At 38.6% G+C, this 25,414-nt stretch overlaps 1 long non-coding RNA gene across 1 annotated transcript; it reads right to left on the reverse strand.

Annotated features, from left to right (window-relative positions):
* LOC118762262 lies at positions 1–24,856 on the reverse strand. The gene is made up of 3 exons (XR_004998016.1): positions 24,846–24,856; positions 13,303–13,313; positions 1–100 (listed from the first exon to the last, which is right to left on the reverse strand). It is a non-coding gene; the product is annotated as an uncharacterized LOC118762262 (long non-coding RNA).
* Positions 24,857–25,414: the final 558 nt, after the last annotated feature.

Consider the following 25,414-nt stretch of genomic DNA (forward strand, 5'->3'; position numbering starts at 1 on the left):
ACACACACACACACACATACACAAAACTAGCTTCTTTCAGTTTCCACCTACCAAATCCACTCCCAAGGCTTTTGTTGGCTTGAGGCTACAGTAGCAGATACTTACCTAAAGTGCTATGCAGTGGGACTGAACCCAGAACCATGTGGTTGGGTCACACAATTTCTGTTTCACAACTGATCCATTATAAATTTGCATGAGAACCTTTTGTCAAATTATTTTTCACACACCAGCTTATCAGCTTAATGAATGAGGAACTAGCGGTCATTTTACTTGCTTGAAATAACAGCCAAATGTCCTTCATACTGTATCCTATTGGCTTTAAAAAGAAATGACATACAAGATGTATAGAAAAATGAATGACTTATAGGACGAGGCAGTATTTGAAATCCTATATGACGGCATGGCTGGAAACCTTTGACCATAAGTCTGTTTGGTCAGGGCTGACCTGGGGCTAAAAGACAATAGCAACAATACCACCATCACCATCAACACCGATAACAACAACAACAACAGCAGTGGAGGGGCAATGGCACAGTGGTTAGGGCAGCGGATTCACAGTCGGAGGATCGCAGTTTCAATTCCCAGACCAGGCGTTGTGTGTGTTTATTGAGCGAAAACACCTAAAGCTCCACGAGGCTCCGGCAGGAGGTGGTGTACTTTTTCACTCCAACTTTCTCTCACTATTTTTTCCTGTTTCTTGTCCCCAACTTCCTACGCAACCGCTGAGCCTGGATGCGCATTCATCCATCCATCGATGCTCTCGGTGTCGGGGGTTGACCTGCTTTCTCTTCTGTGGGTCTTATGAATAGCAAAGGACCATGTTTCAGACTTCTCCCATCTTGCGAGCTCTGGGACGAAGACCATTCGCTCAACAGCAACAGCAACAGCACTACTACCAACAACAACAACAACCAATGAATGAAATAAAACCAACTAATGAAAATTAATCATTATAACTAAATTTCTTCCAAACCCTTGATTATTTTAATAATGAATTAAAACTGAGGCCAATTAATTCTTATATATATATTCTTGCAAACATAGTCTCCAAGGGATTAGGTAGAACACAAAGTCATAGACAATTAGTCACAACATTATATATACAAATTTATGTATGTCCAGAAGCATTCAGTTCTGAGCTGGAAGAAGATTGATTAAAAAAAAAAGGTGGGGAGAAAGAAACAAATAAAAAAAATCAGGTAAAAGATTAAAGCTGGAAGCATCTCTTTCAATGATATCATCCTATAAATTCCTGTCATAGGTCATTCTCGAGACAGCTACTTGGTCTTATTTTAGGATATTTAAAGGCTTTTGTCTGAGTTGGAACTTGGAGAGAATAAAAAGAAATTGACCTCCTCTGTGGATTCTTTGGTTTTTTACAAATATACACTGTAATCTGATATTGATTGAATTGATTTTGTTTTACAATGGTTCATAGATTTCACATTCTGTTATGAACCACACTTCTTGGGGTTTATACATGAAAGCAAACAAACAAAAAAAAATAAAAAACAGAGGACTTAATACAAAAGGACTTAATACAAAAGCACAACAGAGCTCTAGCACTTGATATAATTCTATTATTCTTGTGTTCTTCGTAGATCAGAATTAGGTACATCCAATGAATATTTTAGTCATATTGACATCAACATATGACTTTGTGGAGTCTGTGAGTAAAACTGGAGTCTTGTACTGTTGTTCTAGTGGCTGGTTCAATGTTGTCTTTAAAACAATCTGAAATATATTAGCCATTTGTAGAATTGAAGTTAACACAATAAAATAAGAAAGTAAATATCTCTTAGAAGCAACAGCTGACAAAAGTATAATGCATGACAGTAGAACCTTTATGCAAAAGTTGCAACAGATTATGTTTCCAATATCATCATCATCGTCGTCGTTTAACGTCCTCTTTCCATGCTAGCATGGGTTGGGCAATTTTGATTTAGGACTGCCGAACCAGACGGCCGCACCAGGCTCCAATCTTGATCTGGCAGAGTTTCTGCAGCTGGATGCCCTTCCTATCACCAACCACTCCGAGAGTGTAGTGGGTGCTTTTTATGTGCCACCAGCATGGGGTAAGTCAGGCGGTACTGGCAATGACCTCGCTCGAATCGTTTTATAGGTTAATTGATTGAGATGTTCATGGTTTATATTATATGACTGGTATCATGTTTTGTTCTTTGGCAGTATTATTTAAATGTCTAACTAGATGTTGTAGCAGAGATCCAAAACCAAGTGTCTGGATACTCAGTCAGACATCATGACAAAACTACAATACTTTCAAGTGATTGGTCTATTAAGCATCCAATCAGCATCAAGCCATCATGTGATTCAATCTTCTTGAATCTTCTTCTTCTTCTTATGTCCTTTTGGCAGTGATTAATTGCAGAATGTTGAGGCAGCTGTGTGACATGTATCTCCATTCTTGCCACATTGGTTGGTCCACGCAGCTCGGACAAAGGACCAAGAATCATCATCACCACAAACACAGCACAATTGTTTCCAGTTATGTTGGGCAAGCCACATGTTGCAGTATCAATAGCTTGCTGTAAGTTCCAAGTGATATCTCTCTCCATTATTGCTGTTGTTATCCGTAAAAAACCATTATTGTTGTTGTTATCCATAAAAGACCATTATTGCTGTTGTTATCCGTAAAAGACCATTACTGCTGTTGTTATCTGTAAAAGACCATTACTGCTGTTGTTATCTGTAAAAGACAATTATAAAATCTTCTGTTTGATATTCACAGGTGGTGTTCAGTTATTTCTTCATGTTCCGTTCATCAACTCAAGTGATGAAATGTAAAGTTGTACTTTCCTTAGGAGCAGCTCATGGTTTCAGTTAAAGGAAGCCATGTTAGTTCAGAGTTCAAGACTTAAGTGAGTTTAGAATATGGCAATTGAAAATTATTCAAGAGCATCTTCCTGAAATTAGAAGAGGTATCAAAAGATCATTTTCTCACATTGGTAAGAAATTCATCATCATCATCATCGTTTAAGTCCGTTCTCCATGCTAGCATGGGTTGGATGGTTCGACCGGGGATCTGGGAAGCCAGAAGGCTGCGACAGGCTCCAGTCTGGTCTGGCAGTGTTTCTACAGCTGGATGCCCTTCCTAACGCCAGGTTGCCCTTCCTAACGCCACAAATTGTGCCTGTAAATTTTCAAATAATGCCATAATGCCTTTTTAGCTTTACAGGATTTCCCAACGCATTTGCTTAGTGTGAATTAACCTTCAGGCTAAGGTGGTGAGCTAGCAGAAATTTTAGCACACCAGGTAAAATGCTTAGCAGTATTTCATTTGTCTTTATGTTCTGAGTCCAAATTCCACTGAGGTTGACTTTGCCTTTCATCCTTTTGTGGTCAATAAATTAGGTACCAGTTGCATACTGGGGTTGATCTAATCGACTGGCCCCCTCCCTCAAAATATCGGGCCTCGTGCCTAGAGTAGAAAAGAATATATCTAAAACGAATGAATACAAACAACCGAAATTTTAATTTTTTATTTTTGTTTTAGCTTTGTCAGATTAATTGCATTTTGAAAATTATTATTAACCAAACAAAAACCTTAAGCAGAATTTTTATCTGGAGTATTTTATCTGTCATTTAATCCATTTAACACCAAGTTTAGAAACAGAAGGAAGTAAAAAAAATGCAAAATTTCAGGCCTAGTGTCTAGAGTAGAAAAGAATAAACCTCCAGGTTATCACTTTCCAAAAATTTGGTAATAAATCAAAATGATACAATTCATTTTTTAAATATAAGTTTTAATGTTTAAGAATACTATAAATGATTAAGTCAATAGAACACTTGGCAACCAGCAAAAGTGGTCAATGGCCTGAATCTTGTTAATGTTAATGATTAACTCTCAACAAATAATTTCATTTAACCCTGACCCTGTGATGCCTAAAATTATCAATATGCTGAAAAGGAAAAAATAAATATTGGCAAACCTAAATGTATGGCTGAAAAAGTTGCAACAAATGCCAAATATAATTGCTTACATACAATAAATTTGTTTATATGTAAAATATCCTTAAATCTTATTCAAGCTTTCAATTTTGTTATTTTCTTTGTAAAAATCTGTTGTATTTGAAGCATCAAGAATTGGTAACAAGATGTATTATAGGATTGAGTAAATATAATGACTGACCTTGCTTGCACTTGTGCCACATAAAAAGCACCGAGTCCACTCTGCTGAGTGGTTGGTGTTAGGAAGGGCATCCAGCTGTAAGAATCCTGCCAAAACAATCACAAGCTTCTGCTTGACTGGCTTTTGTCAAACTGTCCCACCCATGCCAGCATGGAAGACAGATGTTAAATGAAGATGATGAGAATGATGATGAATGAGTGGCATGATGCCCTTCTGAAAGCAATGGAAGTATGTGGCTGTGTGATAAGAAGCTTGCTCCCAACCACATGGTTCGTAGTTCACTCTCACTGCATGGCACCTTGTGCGAGTTTCTTCTTCTATAGCCTCGGGCCAACCAAAGCCTTGTGAGCGGATCTGGTAGATGGAAACTGAAAGAAGCCCTTTGTATACATATATATATATATATATATATATGTGTGTGATTACGTGATCACCGTGACCGACCAGGCTATCAGATGTTGCTACACATCGCTGGTCACAATGCACTTTGCATTGTTATAGCCATCAAGTGACGCCACCCCGCTGGCTAAGCGAGCAGGCCAACAGAAGAAAGAATGAGAGAGTGGCGAACAAGTACAGCAAGGATCACCACCCCTGCTGGAGCTTCGTGGAGCTTTAGGTGTTTTCGCTCAATAGGTGTTTTCGCTCACAACGCCCGGTCTGGGAATCGAAACCACGATCCTACGACCGCGAGTTCGCTGCCCTAACCACTGGACATTGTGCCTCCATGTATGTATATATATATATATATATATATATATATATATATGTATGTATGTATATATATATATATATATATATATGTATAAGGGTGAAAAGGAACACACGAGTTGATATATATGAAAAAACAAGTCAAAAATAGAAAATGCTAAAATAATTTTATAGTGAACATTTCAGTACTGGTTTCGGTCATTTTGAGACCTTTTCAACTGTAACGATTAAATAATTAAATTTAGAAAAATTAGAAGAAAAGTTTTTTTAAAAGAATATTTCTATAGTAGTGTTCAGATTTAAGTGGCATTCTGCCTTTCTCTGACTCCCTTGTTTGCACTTGTGTGTCGGACGTCGTTGTGAGTTCTTGGAAGGGTAGTAGAGGAAGAAGGCTGGTGGGGAAAGGGGGATGGGAGAATCTGGGAGTGCCCTGATGGTCGTATTTTGAATGGTCAGTGGCGGCTGGCAGTCTCAGTTCAATTCAGGAGAATCGAAGAGAACAATGAAGAAACAGATACGAAAAATACAACCTCCGAAATTGTCGAAAACCTTGGAAACTTATGCGAAACAATTAGAACATTTTTCTCTAACAACGCTAACCAAGGACCTCCAAACGCGTCAATATATGGGATCAATACTCTAACAACATACCAAATGAAACACCACATAATACCACAATGGAACAAATCACTCAGAGATAGAAAGTTCGCCTTTTGGAAGATGATCCAAAACAACAACAAAGCGGATATATACGAAAAATGGCTCAACCGGACCCCGTTAATCCTCCCACGTAAATTCCAGTTCAAAGCTATTACAGAAGAACCTGAAACTCAAAGACACCTCAGGGAGAGAATGGCACTGGAAAAAATGAAAATGGAAATAGAACTTCTTAAATTGAGGGCCCAAACGAATGAGGATAAAATAAAATCCACCGATGAAGATATCAACGAAGAAATTCGCAAAATGACCCAAGGCCCAGATCAAGAGAAGTTCTCCAAACTATGGAAAGAGGACTGTGAAAAAGAAGAACTAAAATCTCTCCAATGCTGGGAGAAAAGCGCCACTTGGTTCTCAGACTATGAAGCCGTCTTTCAAACAGAGCACGCCTCCAACAACCCTTTCCAGAAAATAAGAAAACCAAAACAACACCCAAACACCGATACACACCTGTCTAAAAATCGGAACCTTCACTACTATCAAAAAAAGAATACAGGACCTAACCCTAACTCTGTAAGCAGCCAGCGATACAATATCAGGAATACCGCCACTTCAAGCAGAGAAAGGATAAATCAACACCCACAGCATAGACACTGCAACCTCATCCCCACCCAAAGGAGTTACCAACGAAATCTTCGTCCCATTAACTGGTTAAACAACCATGCACAACAAACCACACCACTTGCAATGATTACCAACGAAGGCCTCCTAGAACACCACACCCGAATATGGGATATCGGGATGCTCTCCTCAATACTGCTCCAAGAACACACACCATAAATCACAACAGGAGACCCCTAATCAACAAAGAACAACTATATACTAGCTACCGTCCCAACCACCCCGCATTCATTTTTTAGACCCAATACGCAAACACAGAGACACAAGATAGCACCAAACAAGCAGGAGGAACCAAAAGTAATAAAAATTATTAATCTAACTCACAAGGAACTAACAGCAAACCAAATAAACATACTTTCCAAAGGACTCAAGTTTACACCCACCCCACAACACCCCAACTACAATGAAATGAAAAGACATCGCAGAATTCTGCAGAAAATTAAGACTTACTGAGGAGCTATACGATAAATACAACGAGGACGAATCGTTAACCAGAAATAGGAGTAACTACACCCCCTCGAAAGGTAAGAATAAAACACTTGATGATTTCTGTGACCACATATCAAATTACCCATATCAACATATGCACACAAAAAAACACAAACCAAACTTCAGCAAAAAAGAATGGGCTGAGTTGAACAAATTAAAACTAGATAAAACAATAACAATCAAAGAGGCCGATAAAGGGAGTGCTGTTGTCTTAATGGATACGACATTTTACATAACTTTGGTACTTTCTATGCTGGAAGACACAACATACTATGAAAAGGCACAAAACTACAGTCAACAAAAATAATGAGGGAACTAAAATCCATATTAAACCCATACAAAGCAGGGCTCACCGACAAAGAATATGATTATATGACCAATTTCACAAGTAAAACTAGCCAATTCTACGTATACCTAAGATCCACAAAAGTGAAAAAATAAGCAACGCATGCAAGATAGCTACAGACAAAATAATTAAAGTCCCTAATCCTAATGACCTCAAATTGAGACCCATAATAGCAGGTCCCGCATGCAAACCCACCGCCTCAGTAACTTTTTAGACACCCTGTTAAAACCACTCCTCAAACATGTCAAAAGCTATATAAGGGACGACTTAGATATGCTCAATCACCTACCGAATACTATAAACAAAAACACCATACTGGTATCCTTCGATGTAGTCAACCTCTACTCCAATATCCCCACAACCTAGGACTAGAGGCAATCCAATTCTGGCTAGAGAATCACGCCAACGAACTACCACACCGCATCAAAAAAGAATTTGTGATAGAAGGGGTCAAATTCATCCTGGAAAATAACTTCTTCGCCTTCAATGACAACTTCTACCGACAAAAATGGGGACTGCGATGGGTACACGAATGGCCCCCTCCTTTGCCAACCTAGTCATAGGATACCTAGAGATCAGTCTGTATCGTAAGGTTCTAGAAAGATATGGCAGCCCTTTCTCCATCTACATAGAAAACAACTGGAAGAGATATCTAGATGACTGTTTCATCCTTTGGCATAAAAATATAGAAAAACTCATAGAATTCCAGAAAATTTTAAATGGACTGGACGTAAACATCCAATTCACGATGGAATATAGCCAACAACAACTCCCCTTCCTCGATATCCTCATTAAGAAAGCTAATAATATAATAGAAACAGACATATACTATAAGCCTACAGACTCTAAGCAATATCTTCCATTCAATTCATGCCACCCCAGACACACCAGGATGAATATCCCCTTCAATCTAGCAAAAAGGATATGCACTATAGTCTCTAATGCAAACACCAGAGACACACGACTACAAGAACTAAAAGATACCCTAATCACCAGGAACTATCCACCTTCACTTATTGACAAGTGCATTCAACGTGCCCTTCAACTTAACATCAAGGAACTGAGACATCCCAAATCAAAGAAAAACTTACAACCAAAAGCCTTACCATACATCTCCACACACAACCCTCTCAATAACGAAGCCTTTGACACCATCCTCCACAACATACCCCTCCTAAAAAAAGACCACAGAATGAACACAATCCTCCAAACACACACGATCATAAAAAGCAAAAGACAGCCTAGATCCATGAAAAGTCTCCTTACACAAGCCCGAATTCACTCCTCAACACAGAAGCCGACAGTAAAAAAATGTGGAAGACCCAATTGCGGGATATGCGACTATCTAATTGAGGGATCAGAGTTCTCCTTCAAGCAGGGACAACGGTTTACAGTGAAAAGCAACTTCACATGTGCTTCGGAGAACCTAATATACTCACTAACCTGCTCCGGGTGTCAAGAGCAGTACATAGGCCAAACAAAAAATGGTTTGCGTAAACGAATGGCCCTGCACAGATCCCAGATAAAAATTCCCCAAAACAGAAAAATAGCTTTTAGCCAACACATAGATACTTGCGCCAACAAAAAAACACCAAACTTCAGAATTTTCCCCCTCTACCAATTTAGGGACGATACAACCTCGAGACAACGAATAAAAAGAAATCTCTTTATTACAAAATACAAGCCACTTCTAAACGGGTCTACGACAAACAATTAATATACCTCAACTTTAGAATAAAAGAAAAAAATATATATACTCACACAAATATTACACTCCATAGAATCCATTACTAATCAGCCCCTTCATAGCTATACTTACACCCATTCATATTCCCCCTTCTCTGTTTTTTCTTCTTCTTCTTCTTCCTCTTCTTCTTCATCATATCATTATCATCATCATCGTCGTCATCATCATCACCACCATCATCACCACCATCTTCTCCTTCTCCTCCTTCTTCTTCTTCTTCTTCTTCATCATCATCATTATCATCATCATCGTCATCATAATCATCACCACCACCACCATCATCGTCATCTTCTCTCCTTCTCCTTCTTCTTCTCTTCTTCTTCTTCTTCTACTTCTCACCCCCTACCCCTTAACTTTGTCACTAATGTTTTTTAGTATAACACCTATGCTAATTCTATAAACAAGCCTGTCAATATAAATATTCTCCTGAATTGAACTGAGACTGCCAGCAGCCACTGACCATTCAAAATACGACCATCAGGGCACTCCCAGATTCTCCCATCCCCCTTTCCCCACCAGCCTTCTTCCTCTACTACCCTTCCAAGAACTCACAACGACCTCCGACCTCCGACACACAAGTGCAAACAAGGGAGTCAGAGAAAGGCAGAATGCCACTTAAATCTGAACACTACTATAGAAATATTCTTTTAAAAAAACTTTTCTTCTAATTTTTCTAAATTTAATTATTTAATCGTTACAGTTGAAAAGGTCTCAAAATGACCGAAACCGGTACTGAAATGTTCACTATAAAATTATTTTAGCATTTTCTATTTTTGACTTGTTTTTTCATATATATATATATATATATATATATATATATATATATATATATATATATATATATATATATATACTATATATACATATATACATATGTATGTGTGTTTGTCCCCACCCCCTTTATTTAGAAGTCTAGCAAAAGAGACTGGTAGAATAAGTACAAAACTTGAAAAAAATAAGTACTGGTTGATTCATTTGGCTAAAAGTTCTTGAAGGTGGTGCCCCAGCATGGTCGCAGTCTAATAACTGAAGCACATAAAAAATAGGAGATAAATTGACAAGATTTTGTTGGTTTGTTAATTCGGTTTCACCAACAGAAAGCTAACCAGCGATATCACAAACAATCCATTCAGGAAGAGTTTTTATCATCTTAACACAATGAAAGCTGAAACTGTATTCAGACATTAGAGAACTTTGTGGCTCAGAAGAGTATTAACATTTATTTATTTCATTGATCCTGAAGGATGGAAAGTAAAATTAATATTGGTGAGATTTTTGAAGGCAGAAAACAAAGCCAAAAGAAATGGCACAAACCATTTTGTCCAGTATGCTCATGATTTTGCCAGATTAGCATTGGAATATAACCTATCGAATAAGATCTTTAATGCATGTTACAAGGCTTTCATCTGAATTATACTAATGATATACATTTATATATATAACAATTGCAGTGTGGAAGGTGTTTATAAGCCATTTAAAACACACAAAGACCATTAGATTCACTTCATCATTTAAATTTAATTTGCCAAAAGATTTTCGTTGCTTTGAGACTGCGACCTGTTCGCTGACAAAATTCTGTGCTGCACGAAAATATTTTGGCAAATTAAATTTAAATGTTGAAGTGAATCTAATGGTTTTTGTGTATTTTAAATGGCTTATAAACACCTTCCAAACTGCAATTGTTTTCGTTCCAGCACACATCTCAGGTCAGGTCACATGGAATGCAAGTACATCTCAATAATATATATATATATCATAAATATTTATATTATAATAAAATGTAACAAGAAAGAATAAAACCTCAACATTAGAAAAATAGAGGATTATTTACATGTTACATATTAGAACAAATAGTAAAAGGTTGTCATTATAGCACTCAGAGTTTCAAATGTCAGTGTGAAGAGCTATGATGCATTCTCGTTAGCTATTAATGGCAACAGATGCTATGAAAAATGGTTGAATAAAAGGGAAGTTACTCTAATAAGTAGAAAAAGAAAAAAAGAAAAACATAAATAATAAAAACTACATGCAACCATATTCTCACAATATATAGACATAAACCTCCTGTGTTCATAGCGTCTACATACATACACACTCACACAAGCATGTATACATACATGCACATACACATACACATAAAACACTAAACGAATTGAAGGCATGGCTGCTCTCGATTATTGGGATCACCTTAAACCCAAGAAACTCTACTCTCTCCAGCGTTGCCGTGAGCGGTACATCATTTGTACGATGTGGAGAATATACTGCCAACTTTGCCCAAACGACCTGAACATTAGCTTCGAGGTTCATCCAAGACTGGGACCACGGGCCATATGTCCCCTGCCCAATTCAAGATCACAGCATACATGTACACTACAACATAATTTCTTTTCCTCAACAGGCCCTGCCCTATTTAACATTGTTCCGAAAGAGATCAAAGAGGAAAGGGATCCCATCAACTTTAAATGGAGTCTGGATAAAGTCCTTCAAGGAATACCAGATAAGCCATCCATAATTGGATACAACTCACCCAACAAAAACTCACTACTTGAATGGACCATAAACAAAACTTGACTTAAACAGGATTTAGATAATCCTATCAGGTGGTGCTATTAAGTTAGACATGGCCTGGACCAATCTTTGGTCGAAATATATCCAAGTTTTTATGTATGTACTCACCAATGCAAGCGATCTTACATGACACCGACACAAGTGTTTTTTTTTTATGTGGCACCAGTACACACCAGAGTGAATAGTCTTAACAGTTCTGCTGTGGAAGATAGGTCTTACAAATATAAATACTCTTTTACTCTTTTTTTACTCTTTTACTTGTTTCAGTCATTCGACTGCGGCCATGCTGGAGCACCACCTTTTAGTACTTATTCTATCGGTCTCTTTTTGCCGAACCGCTAAGTGACGGGGACCTAAACACACCAGCATCGGTTGTCAAGCAATGCTAGGGGGACAAACACAGACACACAAACACACACACATATACATATATATACATATATACGACAGGCTTCTTTCAGTTTCCGTCTACCAAATCCACTCACAAGGCATTGGTCGGCCCGGGGCTATAGCAGAAGACACTTGCCCAAGATGCCACGCAGTGGGACTGAACCCGCAACCGTGTGGTTGGTTAGCAAGCTACTTACCACACAGCCACTCCTGCGCATACATGTTTATTCTTAAGCAAGAATTTTGTTGACAGTGACTAAAAAGTTCCAACCATTGTTGGACTGCAATCAGTCTTGGCATTATACATTCACTGTTGGACTAAAGTATTCCTTGGGTGTGTGGATTTAAGAAAGGTGGTAATTCAGTTTTTGGGTGGATTGTTATGAAGAGATGTGTTGGAGAAATTTTTATTGATTAATTTTGGGCTTCCGTTATTGCTTAGATTTTATGCATGTATGTTGAACTTTGAGTATATGTGTCCTTTTGCTAGGTAGGCACAGGATGTCTTAGTAGTTTAGTTATTTTATCAGTATATACATACATATATATATATACATATATATATATATATAGGAACAAAGAGATAACACCAGAAAAAAACAAAGGGTATGTAATAGACTTCATTAGCTTACACTTGGTTCTCCTATAAGATGTGGTGATCTGTTGGCCTCCCTATGCTTACTTGAAATATTAATCATCATCATAATCATCATCATCATTTAGCGTCCGCTTTCCATGCTAGCATGGGTTGGACGGTTCAACTGGCGTCTGGGAAGCCAGAAGGCTGCACCAGGCCCAGTCTGATCTGGCAATGTTTCTACGGCTGGATGCCCTTCCTAACGCCAACCACTCCATGAGTGTAGTGGGTGCTTTTTACGTGCCAGACGAGGCTGGCAAACGGCCACGATCAGATGGTGCTTTTTACGTGCCACCGGCATGGGGACCAGGCGAGGCTGGCAATGTCCACGATCAGATAGTACTTTTTACGTGCCACCAGCACGGAGGCCCGGCGGGGCGACGCTGGCAATGGCCATATTCGGATGGTTCGCTTACGTAGCTGTGATACCAGATATATATAATATATATGTGTGTATATATATATATATATATATTAACTGCTAGAATAAGAATAGCCTGGGCAAAGTTTAGGGAGCTCTTACCTCTGCTGGTGACTAAAGGCCTCTCGCTCAGAGTAAAAGGCAGACTGTATGATGCATGTGTACGAACAGCTATGCTACATGGCAGTGAAACATGGGCCGTGACTGCTGAGGACATGCGTAAGCTCGTGAGGAACGAAGCCAGTATGCTCCGATGGATGTGTAATGTCAGTGTACTTACTCGACAGAGCGTTAGTACCTTGAGAGAAATGTTGTACCTAAGAAGCATCAGTTGTTGTGTGCAAGAGAGACGATTGCGCTGGTATGGTCATGTGGCGAGAATGGATGAAGATAGGTGTGTGAGAAAGTGCCAATCCCTAGCAGTTGAGGGAACCCGTGGAAGAGGTAGACCCAGGAAAACCTGGGACGAAGTGGTGAAGCACGACCTTCGGACGTTAGGTCTCACCATGGAAATGACTAGAGACCAAGACCTATGGAAGTATGCTGTGCGTGAGAAGACCCGGCAAGACTAGTGAAGCCATAATCCGTGGCCCCTACCTGGGACGTAGTCAGTCCACCTGTGCATACCTTCCTTCTTGTGACACTTGTGAAGACCTGTTGAGGCAAGTGAGAATCGAATCAAATCAAATCAAATCGAACCAAATCAAAATAGATGAACATCAATGGAATTTGTATCCTTGTGGTACCAGTGCCGGTGGCACATAAGAAAACCATCCGAACGTGATCGTAGCCAGTACCGCAACGACTGGCCTCCATGCTGAGGGCACGTAACAAACACCATCCGAGCGTGGCCGTCCGCCAGCCCCGTCTGGCACCTGTGTCGGTGACACATAAGAAAACACCATCCGAGCGTGGCCGTCAGCCAGCCTCGTCTGGCACCTGTGTCGGTGGCACATAAAAAACACCATCCGAGCGTGGCCGTCTGCCAGCCTCGTCTGGCACCTGTGTCGGTGGCACATAAAATCACCCACTACACTCTCGGAGTGGTTGGCGTTAAGAAGGGCATCCAGCTGTAGAAACACTGCCAGATCTGACTGGCCTGGTGCAGCCTTCGGGCTTGCCAGACCCCAGTTGAACCGTCCAACCCATGCTAGCATGGAAAGCGGACGTTAAACGATGATGATGATGATGATGATGATATATATATATATATATATGTGTGTGTGTGAGTTTGTGTGTGTGTTAAAATATATATAATATATATAAATTAAAATATATACACACATACACACACACATATACATATATATATATGCATGTTTGTATGTATATATGTATATATAATATACACAGTTTACCAAAGAGCTGCTAATAGTTTCATGCTTTAATGATACAACAAATTGGCAGTCTTTCTGGCTCAGTGCTTATTGTTAGATGTATTCAAGAACCAGGACACTGGTCTGTGTGAAAAGATGAGAGAGACAAGAGAAGGATGAAAGGCAAAGTATGTTTGCATGTGTATGTACGTATGTATGTATGAATGTATGTATGTGTGTGTATATATATATATGTATATGTATGTATGAGCGTGTATGTGTGTGTGTATATTCTTTTATTCTTATACTTGTTTCAGTCATTTGACTGCGGCCATGCTGGGCACAACCTCTTTAGTCGAGCAAATCGACCCCAGGACTTATTCTTTGTAAGCCCAGTACTTATTCTATCTGTTTCTTTTGCTGAACTGCTAAGTTACGGGGGATGTAAACACACCAGCATCCATTGTCAAGCGATGCTGGGGGACAAATTGAGACACACAAACATCGACACACGCACACACACACTTACATATGCGACAGGCTTCTTTCAGTTTCCATCTACCAAATCCACTCACAAGGCTTTGGTTGGCCTGAGGCTATAGTTGAAGACATTAGCCCAAGGTGCCATGCAGTGGGACTGAACCCAGAGCCATGTGGTTGGTAAGCAAGCTACTTACCACATATAAATATATATAGGTGCAGGAGTGGCTGTGTGGTAAGTAGCTTGCTAACCAACTACATGGTTCCGGGTTCTGTCCCACTGCATGGCATCTTGGGTAAGTGTCTTCTGCTATAGCCCCAGGCCGACCAATGCCTTGTGAGTGGATTTGGTAGACGGAAACTGAAAGAAGCCTGTTATGTATGTATATATATATGTGTGTGTGTCTGTGTTTGTCCCCCTAGCATTGCTTGACAACCGATGCTGGTATGTTTACGTCTCCGTCACTTAGCAGTTCGGCAAAAGAAACTGATAGAATAAGTACTGGGCTTACAAAGAATAAGTCCCGGGGTCGATTTGCTCGACTAAAGGCGGTGCTCCAGCATGGCCGCAGTCAAATGACTGAAACAAGTAAAAGAGTAAAGAGTAAGAGTATACATACATATATGTGTGTCTATACACATATGTGTGTCTATATATATATACATCTGTGTGTGTGCGTATGTACATGCATGGATGCATGCATGTGTATGTGTGTGTGTTGTGCAACCCATGCCAGCATGGATAATGCACATTAAATTATGATGTTGATGATGATGATGATGATGATGATAAAAATGTGGATTATATGGATTTAAAATAAGTTTATTAAATTACAGGAATATTATTATTCGATTGCTAGTAACTTGTTTTGAAAAACTTGACCAAAGTAAAAAAAAAAGAAAAACCCTTCCCAATTTATGTTTTGAAAGTGAGATTTGCCGAAAGGGGAAAAAAAAATGTATTTTGCCAAATGAAACAATTTCCCTTTTACATTCACCGAAAAAGTTTGAATGTTTATGAGTTTCTTTTGGAATTTAATTTAATATGACAGTTTTGAAATAGCATTTAGAGTAGACCTTGTAGATTTTTGTCTCTGATTATCACCTTTTTTATGAGACTGTTTTATTATCAGCAATCATTTGTAACATTTACTTAACAGAATATATTTTTATTAATAGAAATTGTGTTTGGATCCATGAGGCCAGAAGTCTAATTTCGATATGGCAAAATAATTATTCTCGCTCATGAATATAGATAAAATATTATCAACAAATGCAGAGTGTATCAGAAGCAATTTTGAAAAATAATAAAGAAAAAAAACACACACAAAACAAGATTAAAATTAATGAATATGTCAAATGAAATTTGTGTTTTGAATTTTATGGAATTGTTAATAAACTATTAAAATAACGATAAATAAATAAAAACCCATTTCCATTTACATTGTAATCAGCTGCATCACAGTGTGTGAATCAACAATAAAACAGACTGGTGTTGCTATCAGTAGATAATGCACACATGAAGGAAATGCTACATGTTTCCATTGGTTACTTTGTGCACCGAAATGCACTCTGCTGAATGCTATACTCTCTTTGCTTACTTGTTTCAGTCATTTGACTGCGGCCATGCTGGAGCACCGCCTTTAGTCGAGCAAATCGACCCCCGGGACTTATTCTTTGTAAGCCCAGTACTTATTCTATCGGTCTCTTTTTGCCGAACTGCTAAGTGACGGGGACGTAAACACACCAGCATCGGTTGTCAAGCAATGCTAGGGGGACAAACACAGACACACAAACACACACACACACATATATATATATATATATACAATAGGCTTCTTTCAGTTTCCATCTACCAAATCCACTCACAAGGCTTTGGTCGGCCTGAGGCTATAGCAGAAGACACTTGCCCAAGGTGCCACGCAGTGGGACTGAACCCGGAACCATGTGGCTGGTTAGCAAGCTACTTACCACACAGCTACTCCTGCACTATAGTATTTTTTTTTTTTCATTTTCATTTTCATTTCATCTAGTTTCAGCTTACGAGCTGTGGCCATGCTGGGGCACCGCCATTCGATGTTGCTACATGATTTTACTTCACGAATGCTTTTTAGCAATTGACAATTTGGTGCATGAGAGAGTTTGATGCAGCTGCCCTCATCTGCACCTCCTGCCTTGAAGTTGGTTGATCTGGGACACTGACAAGAAGAGGTCCAGCTTTATTTTAAAGACATCTGCATCCACCCCATGCAGGTCACTCAGGTCCTTCAGGAGGATTTTGAAGAGCTGTGGAGTATGGCAAATAAGAGGAGTGTTTCAGAAAATGAGTGTTGGGGTTGGCATTGGTATTGTTGCCATTATTTACACCCTTTAGCATTCAGATTAATTTATTAAACGTAATGTTTATGTATCCATATTTTAAAAATTAATCACGTGTTATCTTGTAGCTTCAAGATTTTGAAGATGTAATCATTTAATTTTAGAATGACATTGTAGGGTAGGTGGGAGAGACTGGATCTGGCCAGTTTGAACATAAAACAGGCAGACCATTTGGGCCGGATATGACCTGTTTAAATGTTAAAGGGTTAAACCCTTTAGCATTCAACTATTTTGTCTAATTCAGTGGTTCTCAACCAGCGTCCATATGGCCCTTGGGTGGGGCCATATAATTCCTCATGATATTTACTTAAGAAAAATTTTCTTTTACTTGTTTCAGTCATTTGACTGCAGCCATGCTGGAACACTGCCTTAAAGGGTGTTAGTTGAAGAAATCGACCCCAAGACTTATTCTTTGTAAGTCTTGTACTTATCCTATCAATCTCTTTTGCTGAACCACTAAGTTACAGGGACATAAACACACCAGCATCAGTTGTCAAATGATGGCAGGAGGACAAACACAGACACACATACACACAAATATGTATATATATATATATGCGATGGGTTTCTTTCAGTTTCTGTCTAGCAAATCCACTGACAAGGCTTTGTTCGGCCCGAGGCGATCGTAGGAGACACTTGCTCAAAATGTCATGCAGTGGGACTGAACCTGGAACCATGTGGTTGGGAAGCAAGCTAGTTACCAAGTAGCAGTTTGGAATAAGAGACCAATAGAATAATTGCCAATCTTAAAAACAAATAAGGACTTGGGTCAATCCATTTGAGTAAAATTCTTCAAGGTGGTACCCCAGTATGGCCACAGTCTAATGACTGAAAGTAAAAGATAAAAAATAAACAATCAGATAAAGAAACCACCATGGTCCTCTGGAGGACATTCATCCTCAGCTGCCTGGATTACTGCTCCCAGCTATGGTCATCCAACAGTGTGAAATTAACAGTGGACCTCGAAGCAATCTAGTGAAGCTTCACAAAGAAGATCGTCTCTTTGCAGCATCTCACCTACTGGGAAAGGTTGAAACAGCTAAGACTCTACTCCCTGGAGTGAAGGTGGGAGAGGTATGCAGTAATATACATCTGGAAGATCCTGGAAGGAATTGTGCCAAATTTCGGCATTGAAAGCTACACTAATGCCAGAACAGGTCGACACTGCACGGTGCTGAAGATTCCAGCAATACCATCGTGCTCCAGGACCAGTTACTGCAACAGCCTGGGTTTCAGGGGCCCTCAGCTTTATAATATTCTCCCAAAGAGCCTGAGGAACCTGTACAAAGTAGATGTAGGCATTTTTAAATCGAGGCTGGACCGCTTCCTGTCGAGAGTCCCAGATGAACCTGCCTCATGGCAAGAGGTGCAAATGAGGGTAGCTACATCAAACTCCATTCTTCACCAAGTGTCACATATTAGAGGAGAATCTCAGTAATAACAGTGTAGCAAAACGGTGGTGGTCCAGCATGGCCACATCTCTGAGCTGAAACTACAAAAAAATGGTCAAAAATTTCAAAATTATTCTTAGCACACTCTGAATATATAACTGTTGAAATCCAAATGCACCAAGACTATGACTTACCATTAGTAGAAAAAAAAAATCTGCTGGCATAACTCAAATGTGGTAGGATTTTAAAATTTCCATGTAATGAACTTGTCTGAACTTCTCCATTACTCAAAGCAATCTTTACTACAAAACAGCAACTACACCCATATCTAATTCTCTCAACAGCCATAGCAGATTATGCTTCCAGAATCTATACAGTAATTTTTCTTTTGCTCAATCCTTCTTTTCTAGAGTTTCATTTCTCTGGAATTTCTTCTCCACTCATCGCTTCTCACCAACTAATCAGCTGCACCTATTTGAACGAAATATTCTCTCAACAAAAAAAGCTTTGAATTCTTCAACAGAAGATTTTCTCTTACTAAATCTTATAAACTAATCTGATGTCTCCAGTGTATGTTTTAATCTGCCACTGGTTGAACAAATATCAGCATTGATGACAGTTTTTCAGCATGCATTTACTGGATCATTGTTTTCAAAAACAAGAATAACAAAGGAAGCTTTGTGTAACTCAGTGCAGAACAAATGCAGCAAGGGACTTTTATTTTGAAAGCACCAATATTTACATCGGTGGTTCTCAACCATTTTTTTTTACCTATGGATCCCTTTGATTTCTATATTATTCTTCTGGACCCTCATTGCCATTTAACATTTTCTGTTATATTTTTACTTATTCTTTTACTCGTTTCAGATGTTTAATTGTGGCCAAGCTGGAGCACCACTTTGAAGGGTTTTTAGGGGTACAAATCAAATCAACCCCAGCACTTATTTCTTACACCTAGCGCTTATTCTATTAGTCTCTTTTGCTGAACTGCTAAGTAAAAGGGAGATAAACACAAAGAAACACACACATTCATTCTTATGTATACATACACATACATATATATACATATATACACATGCATACACACACCTGCATTCATATAGATGTCAGTGTATGATGTGATTTGGTGGACAAAGACGGTCACTAGAATTTCCATCAAATTTTGTAGTTTTTGAGCAACATCCTCTGTACCTGACTAGCAAACAATATTTCATTTCTACTCTAGGCACAAGGCCCGAAATTTCTGGGCAGGGAGCCAGTCAATTAGATCAACACCAGTATGCAACTGGTACTTAATTTTTCAACCCCGAATGGATGAAAGGTAATATTTCTCAACAGTAGTTGACTGGTAATGTTTCCTCTAAGCTTTCCGTTTGAGTACATGCACATCATCATCATCATCATCATCGTTTAACATCCGTTTTCCATGCTAGCATGGGTTCGCCGGTTCGACCGGGGTCTGGGAAGTCAGGAGGCTAGACCAGGCTCCAGTCTGATCTGGCAGTGTTTCTACAGCTGGATGCTCTTCATAACGCCAACCACTCCGTAAGTGTAGTGGGTGCTTCTTACATGCCACTAGCACAGGTGCCAGGGGAGGCTGACAATGGCCATGATCGGTTGGTGCTTTTTACGTGCCACCGGCAAGCAAATTGTGCACAAAAGAGAAAAGTGTGTGCATGTGCTTTCAAGCAGAAATTGAGATTTTTTTTTTATTGGAAAAAAATTAATCATATAATTTCATAATAAAATTGTAAATAATATACAAAAATGGCTTGTTCTTGTTTAAGACAAAATTCAAACACATCCACTGGAAAATATTGATTCCATATTTTGGCACAACGCCAGCAGTTTTAGGGAAGGGGATATGGGGATATGTTAATTACATTGAACCCCGCTTCACCTCCAGTGTTCAACTGGTACTTAGTTTATTATTTTATTGGCCCCGAAAGGATGAAAGGTAAATTCAACTTTGGTGGAATTTAAACACTATCGGAGTGATTGGCATTAGGAAGGGCATCCAGCTGTAGAAACTCTGCCAGATCAGATTGGAGTCTGGTGCAGCCATCTGGTTCGCCAGACCTCAGTCAAATCGTCCAACCCATGCTAGCATGGAAAGCAGACATTAAACGATGATGATGATGATGTGGAGATGGATGAAATGGTGCTAACCATTTTCCCTGGCATGATTGTGACTCTGTCACTCACGACATCATCCATTGGAAAATATTAGAGAGAACATTGGTTGCAAGTATCACTTCTTGGATAAAACCGGATGATATCGTATTAGATACATACTGCTTAAATGAAAGTTGGGTGGTCATGGATGGAATGCTTTTGATCATAAATCTGAAATGTGTTCTGTCCTTGGTCCAAGCACCAGCACTAACCCCCATAACAATAACCTTTTCTATAACTGTTGTAGTGCTATAACATATTATGATACAATATTAGTGGTTCTTAACCCCGGTCCTTATGGCCCTTGGGGGTCCATGAAAGATTTTGTTGCTAAAATTTACCTGCATTAACCCTTTCATTACTGTATATATTTTGTGATGCTTTTACTCTTTTACTTGTTTCAGTCATTTGACTGTGGCCATGCTAGGGCACCACCTTCAGTTGAGCAAATGGACCCCAGAGCTTATTCTTTGTAAGCCTAGTACTTATTCTATTAGTCACTTTTGCCGAACTGCTAAGTTACACAGATGTAAGCACACCAGCATCGGTTGTCAAGTGATGTTTCAGGGGACAAACACAGACACTCAAACACACAAACACATACACACACATACATATACAATGGGCTTCTTTCAGTTTCCGGCTACCAAATCCACTCACAAGGCTTTGGTTGGCCTGAGGCTATAGTAGTAGACACTTGCCCAAGTTATCATGCAGTGGGACTGAACCTGGGACCATGTGGCTGGTAAGCAAGCTACTTATCACACAGTCACTCTTGCTCTGTGTTTCTTTCAATTACTTTAAATATAACAAAGAATTTAGTAAAATAACTTAGTTATCATTAAGCTAGTGTTAGGAACATAAATTGTGACTAAGGTTTGGTGGAAGATTTTAATTCAAAAGTTACGAAAACAAGACACTTGTACTGAGAGCCAGAGGTGGTTTCAGCCAGGTTGGTAACAAAAGGGTTAAATTGGTTATACTTCTTACAAAATATCTTAGCAATTTTTATACAATTCCTACTAATATTCAATAAAAAAAAATACAGTAGGGTTTTTTTCTTTATAGTGAATGGCAATAAAGGTCCTAAAGAGTAAAATCAGAATCAAAGGGTTCGATAGGCAAAAATGGTTGAGAGCTATCATACTGTATCAACCAATGAAAAACTAATGATTCCATACTGTTTATTCACAGATCAAAGAAAATTTTTATCTTGCTAAAATTGGCACAAGGCTTGCAGTTTTAGGGAAGGGGAAACCATTTAAAAATGTTTTAGAAGTTTTAGGGAAGGGGTAACCATTTTAAAAAGTAAATCTTATTTTCTACAGGTTTCTTCTCAACTCATCATCATCATTTAACGTCTGTTTTTCATGCTAGCATGGGTTTGACAGGGGTTGGCAAGTCCAGGAACTACACCTGGTTCTATTGTCTGTTTTGGCATGGTTTCTACAGCTGGATTCCCTTCCTAATGCCAACCACTTCATATGGTACCGGCAGCAGCGGCAGCAGCAGCAGCAGCCGTCCAAGAATTTGCACCTGGAGATCTCCATTTCCAGCGACTTCGAGGGTCACCTCCCAGTGGTGTTGGGCGTCAACAAAGAGCCCTTGACTACAACAAGACAACCAAAGTTCTTTTTTTTTTTCCAAGGTCTGGGGTCTCCTGCCCCTAAGACCTAGACCATCACCTAATTGCCCTTACTCATCTCGTTGCTTAACAACAACAACAACAACAACAACAACAACAACAACAACAACAACAACACAACAACAACAACAGCAGCAGCAGCAATACTTTTTACATGACACCATCTAAAATATCATGAAATTCTCAAACATTTTGAAATTTATTTCTTTGAATGATTATTCAACAATTCATATCAAAAAGTTGAATAAAAAAGACACCAAAAATCTTTAAATATGTCACGATATCTGGCAGAATGTTAAGCCATCCAAGAGAATGCTATGACATCTGGTAGAAAAACTCAGCATTCATTTAACATAATCCATGTAAAGAAACATGAGCTTATTTTCTAGAGCTGAAGTGATTTTTTTTCTCTTGAGGTTATCAGTGGTAAATCGGCAGAATTGTTAGCGCAATATTTAATCTGGTTCTCTGAGACTGAATTACTTCCTTCCAGGGTTTGGGAATATCAAATGCTGATTTCTCTCCCTCTCTTTCTCTCTCTCTCTCAAAAGCAGTTGCATCATGTGAATACCATGGGTTGGGGTGGGGGGGGGGGCACTCATGGTGTCTTTTTTTCCAGAAATGGTAAAGTCTTGAGTGAGGGTTAGCAATTGCTGTTTGTGGGAAGACATGCATTATTGAAACAATGGAAAAATGAACCAATGTGTTGAAGCATGAAATATAAATAATAATGAAAGAAGAAACATAAAGCACCAATTCCATATTTGGATTCCTGCATTTTGTTCAATAGCTAAAACAGAAGTGGGCATTTATGTATATGGCATGCAGTTTCTAGATAAATCTAGCTCAAATTCCACCATGGTTGACATTGCCTTTCATCCTTTCGAGGTCAATAAATTAAGTACCAGTTGCGTATTGGGGTTGATCTAATCGACTGGCACCCTCCCCCAAAATTTCGGGCCTTGTGCCTAGAGTAGAAAAGAATATCTAGATAAATCCACCATGAGCCAAAGAGGAAGCCTCTATCTGGTTGACTTGCTAAAAATGGTAACCAAATCTCCCTTGAATTACACCCTACCATCTTAAATAAATGAAGGACATATAGGATAATGCAATCCAATAATAAATTATGTCTGAAGTACAATAAGGAACTATATCTGAAAATAAAATGGGATGGTCAAAGCTGGAATGCTTTTGACCAAACATTTGTTCAATCAGGCTAAACAACATCTCTCAGCTAATTACTTTTGGATGTCTACTTAAATTTATTCTATTTGAATTGAAAATATGAAAGATTGTGGCTATATTGAAGTTGTATGAAACCCAACCAGGCTGACATTGCTATCATTCAGTTGTCCAACTTAGGAGTTCTCCCAAGAGCTGTTAACCTCATAATCATCTGACAGCAAGCGAAGGCCCGTGTCTAGTGGTTAGAGTGTTACACTCATGATTGTAATTTAAATTCCAGCAGTGGGCAGTGCATTGTGTTCATGAACGAAACCTTTCCATTGCTCCTGTCAACTACTCAACCATACGAGAATAAACCCTGCACTGCACCAGCAACTGGTTCAGGAGGACATGTTGTGACCCCATTCATTTATGCACTATGGAAACCAGGTAAACTTGCCCCATCGGTCCGGATACTCAAGGCAGTTTTGACCAGCAAAACTAATTATATTCTAATTCAGAATTAACCCATTTTCTCTACATCGCCATCATCATTACCACCACCACCGCCGCCATCACCACCACCACCACCATCATCATCATCATCAATTAATGTCCGTGTGGGCATTTTTTTTTTGGGGATGGTTTGACAGGAGCTGGCAAGGCTGGACAGCTGCACCAGGTTCCATTGTCTGTTTTAGCATAGTTTCTACACCTGGATACCCTTCCTAATACCAACAACTTTACAGAGTGTACTGGGTGCTTTTTACGTGGTACCATCAACAGTGCTTTTTTTTTACATGGCACCATTGCCAGAGCTTTTTTTTACGTGGCACCATCACCAGTTAGAGAACAGGAGAAAAAAAAAAAAAAAATCCAGGTTGTTTCTTCTTTCAACCTCACACCCACTTCCATCATTTTGTTTTTCGTCATCTGCAATGTTTCAGTGAGTCTCTGATCTGCAATAGTCAGAGAAAATTTAAATCAATAAATATTTCTTTTAAAAATTAATTATTTGCATCTGGAATTGCCTCCTTATATAACTCTCCAAAATTCACTGAAAATGGTCATGTATCATTACTTGTAATGTTATGCTACCGATTATATTTTCTGTAGATCTCCAAGATATTGATTATTCTTAAACAAAACTTATGGGTTACAAATTCCTCTCGCTTCTTGAATGTTTGTATATAAATCCTTGTCGATGGTATTTTCTTTTTGATTCTTCATAAAGCTTTTTTTTTTTACTTTCTCCCTTTTCTTCGCATGAACACAGCCTCATACACAGACACCCACAATTCTGTCACTCTCCTTTCGGTTTAGTTGTGAACAATCTCTTCTCAACAGACATAATTTGAAGGTCATTCGGAAACTGACCTTCAGATTATGGACATAATAAATAACAGTTTAACGAAGATTGTTGTTATGTTGTAATTATCAACTCTCTTTGTGAGATTGGCAAAAATTGAAATAATCAATTTTCTCGCTGGTACACTTTTAATATTTGAGAACAGAGAAATCTGAGTAAAACTTAAAAATGATTAGGAAGCAAAAGTACATTTTCTATAATATTGTGAAAAGAGAAAACCTTTGTCGAACACAAATTTACAAAAACACATAACGTGGAAACAGTGACTTATGGAAATGTTTACAGCTTGTCCAAAAACTAAGAATAACAAACAAAAATATGGAATGAACTGACATCTATCAATAAATACCTGTTACGACAAAATTTAAAGAAAAAAGAAAGAACAAGAAAATTTTCTAATTTTGTCATTTGAATATAATTTGAGTAGAATCATGTTTAAATGTCACATTATAAATCAATATAACACATACTTTTCCATTAGTATGGTTGTATTAGAAATTAAATTAAAATTTCAAAGCGCAAAAATGAATGAAATAAATTGGTTAAAAATATATATGCAGATAAAAATGTGAAAAAACAAAAAAGAAGGAAAAAATTTTGGGAAAATTTTTTCTAAAAATATTTCTGAAAAATTTTCACCAGTGTTAAATTTCAACGCACACACACACGCGCATCCGCACCCGCACACGCATGTG

Source organism: Octopus sinensis, linkage group LG2 (assembly GCF_006345805.1).
Source record: "Octopus sinensis linkage group LG2, ASM634580v1, whole genome shotgun sequence".
NCBI lineage: Eukaryota > Metazoa > Mollusca > Cephalopoda > Octopoda > Octopodidae > Octopus > Octopus sinensis.